The sequence below is a fragment of the Eutrema salsugineum genome, unplaced genomic scaffold (assembly GCF_000478725.1).
Source record: "Eutrema salsugineum unplaced genomic scaffold, Eutsalg1_0 scaffold_10, whole genome shotgun sequence".
Taxonomy (NCBI): domain Eukaryota; kingdom Viridiplantae; phylum Streptophyta; class Magnoliopsida; order Brassicales; family Brassicaceae; genus Eutrema; species Eutrema salsugineum.
The window spans coordinates 298,102-307,248 of NW_006256908.1; the positions used below are offsets into that span (position 1 = coordinate 298,102).

The window sequence follows — 9,147 nt, forward strand, 5'->3', positions numbered from 1 at the left end:
TAGAAGTTCATTTCTAGGTGCTGAAAACCCAAAGATCTTATTCAATTCTCTGAATGACACTGAATACTCCTTCCCTTTCACAGTAAACTCCACATGTCCAAGCCCATCTCCTTGAATGATTCTTGAATCCCTTGGGTAGTAAATGAAAGCTTCAAAGGAGGCCAAGAACTCTTGGGACTCTTGCTCATAAGCGATTTCTCTCATCTCCAAAAGTGACTCAACACCCATGTTCCCAAGCAAAGTCTTGACATCTTCATAGAGGCCAATCTTCTTCAGAAAGTCCAAATCAGAGAATCTCCCTTGCTGGATTTCCATCTGCTGAAACTTAGCCAGATAATCAAGTGTTTCTGGTTCAGTTTTCTTGAACTTCTTTGATCCCTCTTCAATGGTGCCTTGGGAACCACCAGCTGAGCTGCTGGAGTCACTTTCAGTCTGTTCACTCTCAGATACCACAGCTAGCTGTTTCCCCTTTTTCTTGGAACCAGAAGCAACCACCAAAGCTCTTCCTTCAGGCCTTGTCCTTTTTGGCGCTGGATCACACTTTCCTTGCTTTGTGGTATTCTTTGCACCTTGACCTTTGTCTCTTGGCTTTGAAGTTCCTGAGACCAAACCTTTGCCTTTTGATGCAGGACCCTTCTTCTTGGCCAAAGAGTTGGTTCTTTCAGTCATTCGGGTTTGTTGTGAGGGAGAGAGAGTGTGGGGCAGGGTCAAGCCTTTGGACTGGGGGTCAATAGATCTATTTTGACCAGGCAAGGCTTTGACCCGTCCTTTCCTCATTGACCGGCCTCCTTTCTCTCTCTTGTGCGTCCGGGAACCGTCGGGATCGAGCCGTGTGACCGTCTCGGTGCAGAACCAGAAATATTTTTGTGCTACCTGGTAATCCTCTGTCTAACCCGCACAACCACCCCGCAGCCTTTGTTACTTAGGCATTCTGGTCGTTCCTCTTTTTGCTGCGGCTTGGTCTTCATATTTCCAGGTAGCACAACCATCCCGGAGTAAATTGAGAGTGCATGTGCGACTTGGTTTCCTATGTTCCCAGGTAGCACAACCATCCCGCAGCTTTTTGGACTTAAACAAAACGGCTTTTCTTTTCCTGCTGCGACCTGGTGTTCATGTTCCCAGCTAGCACGCCCATCTAGGAGTAAATTCCGAGTATATGTGCGGGTTGGTCTCCTTTACTCCCAGGTAGCACGACCATGTCGCAGGGTTTGTTACTTAGAAAACTAGGCCATCTCTCTTCTGCTGCGACCTGGCCTCCGTGTTTCTAGGCCGCACACTTAATCCGGAGTAAATTCCGAGTAGATGTGCGGCCTAGCTCCCTCTCTTCTGAACCGCACTCCCAAGCCGCAGTAACTGGGAGTTAAACATTTCGGGCTTCTCAAGGTTTTGTGCGGCCAGGGTTCTTTCACGCCAGGTAGCACGCCCAGGCCGGAGTAAATCGCGAGTCTTGCTGCGGCCTGGGCTCTTCATGCACTAACCCGCACACCTAGGTAGCACTGAGGCGTTCTTCAAGTTTTTCTGGCTTTAAACAGTCCTCTCAGCTCTCTCACATGCTCCATTCCATTCATCACAAAAAGAGAAGAAATCAAAAGAACTATGTACAAAGATAAGCTTGGGGTGTCTCCCAAGAGCACTTTGTTTAAAGTCTCTAAGTTTGACTTTGAGAACCTGTTTAACAGGCTGGTGGATCAAGAAGAGGAACTGTTGTAGCTTCCTCTTTCCCTTGTGAAACTAAATAATGCTTGATTCTCTGTCCATTCACCACAAATTCCTGGCCATTCTTTCCTTCCAAGACAATGGCACCATAAGGCCTCACTTCAAGAACTTTGAAAGGTCCAGACCACCTAGACTTAAGCTTTCCTGGAAACAACTTAAGTCTGGAGTTGAAAAGCAAGACCAAATCACCATACTTGAATTCTCTCTTCAGAATCTTTTGATCATGCAGAACCTTGGTCTTCTCCTTATAGATCTTTGAGCTTTCAAAAGCTTCAAGCCTGATCTCCTCAAGTTCATGAAGTTGCATGATCCTTTTCTCTTGAGCTGTCTTGATATCAAAGTTTAGAAACTTCACAGCCCACATAGCTTTGTACTCCAACTCAACAGGAAGGTGGCAGCTCTTCCCATATAGCAAACTGAATGGTGATGTTCCAATTGGAGTTTTAAAGGCAGTCCTGTAAGCCCATAATGCATCATCTAGCCTTTTGCTCCAATCTTTTTTGCTTGAGCTAACAGTCCTCTCAAGAATGGCCTTGATCTGTCTATTGGGTACTTCAACCTGGCCACTAGTTTGAGGATGATATGGAGTAGCTATCTTGTGTTTAACTCCATGCTTTCTCAATAAACCTTCCAGAGTCTTGTTCAAAAAATGGGATCCTCCATCAGAGATGACAACCCTTGGAACTCCAAACCTTGGGAAGATGATGCTCTTGAACAGCTTCACTACAACCTTGGAATCATTGGTAGGGGAAGCAATGGCCTCAACCCATTTGGACACATAGTCCACAGCAACAAGGATGTACTGATTTCCATAGGATGAAATGAAAGGTCCCATAAAGTCAATCCCCCAGCAATCAAAGATCTCAACTTCTAGAATGGGGTTTTGAGGCATCTCACTTCTCTTAGATATGTTCCCATGCCTCTGACAGGCATCACATGCTGAAACCACCAACTGGGCATCTTTGAACATTGTAGGCCACCAAAACCCACTTTGAAGAACCTTTGCCACAGTTTTGAATGCCCCCATGTGACCTCCAAAAGCGGAACCATGACATTCTTGCAACACAGGTTGCATCTCCTCTTCAGCAAGGCACCTTCTATATAGCTGATCCTTGTTCAGAACATAGAGGTAGGGCTCATCCCAATAGTATCTCTGGACATCTCTGAAGAACTTTTTCCTCTTGTAAGCATCTAATTCAGGAGGCTCCACCCCACATGCAAGATAGTTCACTATGTCTGCAAACCAAGGCATCCTCCTTTCTTGAATGCTCTCTACTTCCTCAAACTCCAAGTAGGAATGGAGCACCATCAGAGACTCTTCAGGCAAAGCATCATCTATGGGGACTTTTTCTTCAATCCTCAGCCTTGAGAGATGGTCTGCAGCCCCATTCTCAATCCCCTTTTTATCAAGCACCTCCATATCAAACTCCTGGAGCAATAAAACCCATCTCAACAGCCTTGGCTTGGCATCTTTCTTGGTCATCAAGTACCTGAGGGCTGCATGATCAGTATACACAATGACCTTTGATCCCACCAGGTAGCTTCTGAACTTATCAAAGGCAAAAACTATTGCCAGCATTTCCTTTTCAGTTGTAGCATACTTTTCTTGGGCAGAATCAAGTGTTCTACTGGCATAGTAGATCACATGCAGCTTCTTGTCCCTCTTCTGTCCAAGTACTGCTCCAACAGCAAAGTCAGAAGCATCTGTCATGACCTCAAAAGGTAGGGACCAGTCTGGTGCCTGAACTATTGGTGCACTAACCAATGCCTCCTTGATCAACTTAAAGGCTTCTTCACATTCAGCATCAAAGATGAAGTCCACCTCCTTACACAACAGTCTTGTTAAGGGCCTGGCAATCCTTGAGAAGTCCTTTATGAATCTTCTATAAAACCCTGCATGACCAAGGAAGCTCCTTATCCCTTTAACTGAAGTGGGGGTTTGCAGATTCACCATCACTTCCACCTTTGCCTTATCAACCTCAATACCCTTTTCAGAGATCTTGTGCCCAAGAACTATTCCTTCTTGCACCATGAAATGACACTTCTCCCAGTTCAGCACCAAGTTGTGCTGCTCACATCTCTCCAACACCTGTGTCAAATTAGAGAGACAATCCGAGAAGGAGGAGCCATAGACACTAAAGTCATCCATGAACACCTCAACTTTCTCTTCAATAATGTCAGAGAAAATGTGCATCATACATCTTTGAAAAGTGGCCGGTGCATTACATAAACCGAAGGGCATTCTCCTATAAGCATAAGTGCCATAAGGGCATGTGAATGTTGTTTTCTCTTGATCCCGGGGGTCTATGGAAATTTGGAAGAACCCCGAGTACCCATCGAGAAAACAAAAATAAGGATGATTAGCTAACCTTTCAAGCATTTGATCAATGAATGGTAAAGGGAAATGATCTTTTCTAGAAGCAGAATTCAATTTCCTATAGTCAATGCACATGCGATGGCCAGTTATGGTTCTTTGAGCTATGAGTTCATCCTTGTCGTTTTTCACCACTGTGATCCCACCTTTCTTGGGCACAACATGAACAGGAGACACCCATCTTGAGTCAGAGATTGGGTAAATTATCCCTGCCTCAAGAAGCTTTAGTATCTCCTTCTTAACCACTTCCCTAAGGTTGGGGTTAAGTCTACGTTGGTGCTCAATAGAGGACATGGCTTGGTCCTCCAGGTGGATCCTGTGGGTGCATATATCAGGAGAGATTCCTCTAATGTCTGCCAAGGAATACCCTATGGCTCTCCTAAATTTCCTTATTTCACTAAGTAATGCACGTTCCTCATGCTCCAGCAAGTTATCATTTATGATCACGGGAAAAGTAGAGTTCAGGCCTAAGAACGCATACCTGAGCCCTGTTGGTAGAGGCTTGAGCTCAACAAAGGGTGCATCAGCCTCATTCCAGTCCTGGTCCAGGTTGCTTTGGCTGGTGACTGATTCCTTGATAGCAAAGACTTCAGAGCCTCTTTGTTCCAGCTCCAAAAACCTTGTTTCAGGACCCAGCTCTCTTGCATTGTCCAGATACAGCTTATACCCTTCACTTGCTTCAGCCAAGAGCTCATTCTCTCCTTGTTCTTGAGTTAGAGCAGCTTGAAGAGGATCCTCAGTGTTCAGTTCCTCAAGCAACTCATCAGCCAACTTTGCCATTGTCTCCACATAGAAACATTGACCTTCAATGGTGGGTTTCTTCATCATCTCATTCACATCAAACTTGAGCCTTTCAGACCCAAGTTGAAGCTCTATTATCCCACCTCTCACATCAATAATAGCTCCTGCAGTGGCTAAGAATGGCCTGCCCAAGATGAGAGGATCTACTGGTTCCTCATCCATTTCCAGCACAACAAAATCTGTTGGAACCTCAAAACCACCTATCTTGAGAGGTAGATCTTCCAACATACCAACAGGCAATCTAACTGATCTATCTGCAAGGATAAGAGAAATCCTTGAGGGTTTGAAAACTCTAAAGCCCAACTTCTTAGCTATGGAGAATGGCATCAAGCTGACTGATGCTCCTAAATCACAAAGACATCCAGAGAATAGAAGAGGTCCAATGGCACAAGGGAGTGTGAAGCTCCCTGGATCAGTTAACTTCCTTGGAATGGACTTCTTCTGAATGATAGCACTGCATTCATGACTTAGTACTACCATGCCTTGAAGCTCTTTTGTCTTGTTCAGAATTGCATCCTTCAAGAACTTCCCCATCTTCGGCATCATTAAGAATGCATCAATGAGAGGCATTGTGAGTGGTGTCTCTTTGAGTGCCTTCTCAAATACAGCTCTTGCCTTGTTCACTAGTTGCTTCTTAAATCTCCCTGGAAATGGGAGCTTGGGTTGGTATGGAGGTGGTGGCACATACTTCTTCTCTGGTTCTGGTTCCTTTGCTACCTCTTTACCCTTTTCTGTCCTTGGTTTCTCAGCAACTTGATCATCCTTTAAGGCTGCCTCCCCCTCAGGTTGATCATTGTCCTCAATGATCACTTTGTTGTTCTCAATACCAGGTAACTCCTTGCCACTCCTCAGTGTAATGGCTTTGGCATATTCCTTGGGGTTGGGTTCTGGTTTTCCAGGTAGGTGACCTTGGTTCCTTGAGCTTGATGCCTGGTTTTGCTTCAGTTCCTTGATTTCCTGCTGCATAGTCTGTTGACCCTGAAGTAGTTGTTGCAGAATACCAACCATATCTGTACCCATCTGTGGCTGCTGTTGAACCATTGGTGGCTGAAACTGTTGTTGAACCGGCGCCTGCTGTTGGAACTGTGGTGGACCAAACCCTGGTGGTGCCTTTGGCTGCTGTGAAGTGTAACCAGTGCCCTGAAATGTTTGCTGTTGCTGACCAAAACTCTGATTCTGACCAAATTGATTCTTGGGTTGGAATGACCCTTGAAAGTTGTTCTTGGGAACAAAGTTCTTTGGAGCTTGAGAATTGGGATAAACCTGGTCTTGTGGGTTTGCTACATTGGTGTTCCTGTAAGAGAGGTTTGGATTGGCATTACCATACTGATATCTTTGGAACCTCTGATTCCCAATGTAGTTGAGCTCCTCTTGGGTAAGACCTTCTTCACTTATGTTCTCAAAGATTTGAGAAGGTTCCTCATACTCTCCAACAAAATTTATTGGCTTCTGGGTGGTGAATTTCAGCTTGTCTAATTCACTCCTCAACTCCTTAACTTCTCTGGTGAGCCTCTGTTTTGAGCTTGAACCTTCAGACCTATTTGATCTGTCATAGTCTTCACCATAAGTATCATTGCTCAATGCTAAGTTCTCCACTAGCTCTAAAGCAGCATGTATCTCTTTACCCAGAAAGTTCCCATTGGAAGCAGTATCTAGCTGGTTTCTAATCTTGGGAAGAGCTCCCCTATAAAGTGTGCTGAGAAGAGAAGCCTCACTAAACCCATGGTGTGGGCATTGGTTTGTGTAGCTCCTGAATCTCTCATATGCTTCACCAAAACTTTCATTGCTGTGCTGAGTGAAGCTAGAGATTTGGTTCCTCAGTTTTGCAGTTCTTGAGGTAGAGAAGAACTTAGATAAGAAGGCTTGCTTGCATTGCTCCCAGGTTTGAATGGAGCCTCTTGGAAGATTCTTCTCCCATTGATGAGCTTTATCACCAAGACTGAATGGGAATAGTCTTAGCTTAAAGCTGTCTTCTGAAACTCCATTTATCTTGGTCAGATCACACACCTTATCAAACTGGTCCAAGTGTTCCAAGGGATCTTCCATTGCTAACCCATGGAACTTTGAGTTCTGGACCATATTCAGCAATGATGCTTTCACTTCAAAGTTGTTGTTTTGCACAGGTGGTGCCTGAATACCAGCTCCATACTGATGAGCATTGGCCCTGTCATTCTCTCCAACATAGACTTGGGGTTGCTCATATCTTCTTTGCTGTGGTTGGAAAGGGTGGGGTTGGTGGTGCACCTGGTGTCTTTGCTGAACATTGGCCTGATGCCTCTGTTGATGAGCTTGAGCTTGTCCCTGGTGGACATAAGCTTGTTGATGGTGCACCTGTTCCTGCTGAACATTACCCTGGTGAAGCCATTGACCAACTCCAATACCAGCTCCATGACCTTGAGCCTGTTGCTCCTGAACTGGTTGTTCTATATCTACCACGTGATCTTCTTGTTCTGCCATCTCAGTCTGATCAATTTGTCTACCACGTCTGTCTCTTCTCCTCCTTGGTACCAAAAGGTTGATGTTGTCGTTTAGAGGAAAAGGAGGACCACAGCTTCTTGATCTAGACCTGGTGTTCATACACCTGAAATCACAAACAGAACTTGAAAGGAATCAGTAAAAACAAGAAAGTAAGCACTTGATCTCAAGAACAGATCAGAGCTTAATGCTAATCAAACCACAATTTGGCAACGGCGCCAATTGATAGACAAGACTTTTTAAGGTCTCAGGGCTATCAATCCCCTTGTCAATGTAGCACAAAGAGGTTTATCAATCCAGATGTGGTGTTAGACACTAAGCTATATGATCAAGTTCTTAATTCAAGCAAACAAGAGTGGGTTTTGATTAATCTAGAGAAAACTATAAACATAAACAGGATTAAAGACTAATGACAATGACAAATGATATGATGTGAATATGATATGATGGAGGCATGAGATTCTAGACATGATAGTTGGTCAGGGTGCTTTGGTGTTAAACTAGAGATGCTGATGACAATGATGAGACATGATTCAAGTGATTAAAAACTCTAATCTAGGTTAATCCTCTCATGAAGGTATTAACCCCTATACTAATCCATTTTCAAACCAAATTCCCATTTGTGAAATATGAACCAATATGCATTAATAAACAGTTCTCAATGATCATTCAAGCATTTAACAAATCATTCCCATGATGAAAAATTACTTAAACCTCTAACACAACTCTTTCAGGAATTTCATCAAACACTTTTGGTGCATGAAATTCCCAGAATCTAAATCTCAAGTGATTATCAAGGATCTAGCATAGAGAACAGTTGTTTAGAGAAATGAATCAATGAATCTAGCCCTAAGCACTCCTAATCTAACACTTTAGCACCCTAACCTACACATCTAGAACCTCATTAAGGTGACTACTCACTAATCATACTAATCTCTCTTAAACCTTTGCAAGTTGAGAAGATTAGCATGATTAATGATGAGAAATGGAGATGGAGATGATAGATTCAAAAGAAAACAGCTTTAAACACCCAGATCTCTTTAAACTCTCTTGATTAAACACTCAAATATAGATATTTCTCTTCTTAATGGAGTCTTTTTCACAAAAGAGGCAAGAGACAAAGGGAATAAAACTTAATTCTCTCCCAAAAAACCCTAAAAAGTATTTATACTTCCTTAAAAACGAACCGGGTCAGCCCGGAACAAACCGGGTCCTGACCTGGCTTTAATGGATAAAGTGGGAATTACTGCGGGTTGGTCCAGTATTTCCCAGGTCGCACACCTAAGTCACAGTAGATGAAGACTTGTCTTGTGAAGCCTGAATCGCCTTGTCTTAGCCGCACGCCTAAGTAGGAGTGTTTTGCGAGTGTTGCTGCGGCTTGGTCTCCTTCCTCTCCAACTCGCAGGGCTAAGGCGGTTTCTGGGGAATGTACAAACTGTGCGGGTTGGTCTCTATTGCACCTAGGTCGCAGGCTCAAGTCGGAGTGATTTACGAGTGATCGTGCGGCATAATTCCAGGCGCGGCTAACTCGCATGCCTAAGTCGCACGATTGTGGACTTAGCATTTCTCTTGCTCTTGAGCTTCAAACCTCTTCCAGTGATAGTTTACCCGCACATATCAACTCGCAGCATCAGCATTCAGGCGTTCATCTTCAGGCCTGCGGGTTAACCAAGTCGCAAGACCATCTCGCAGCATCCAGAGCAGCTTAGACCACTTCGCATTCCGGAGAGTGTAACTCCTATGAGACTAGTCCGAATTGAATGATTTTGGTTGCAGAAGAC

At 44.2% G+C, this 9,147-nt stretch overlaps 1 non-coding gene across 1 annotated transcript; it reads left to right on the forward strand.

Annotated features, from left to right (window-relative positions):
• The first annotated feature begins 6,608 nt into the window (after window positions 1-6,608).
• Window positions 6,609-6,715, forward strand: LOC112081690. The gene has a single exon (XR_002896612.1). It is a non-coding gene; the product is annotated as a small nucleolar RNA R71 (small nucleolar RNA).
• Window positions 6,716-9,147: the final 2,432 nt, after the last annotated feature.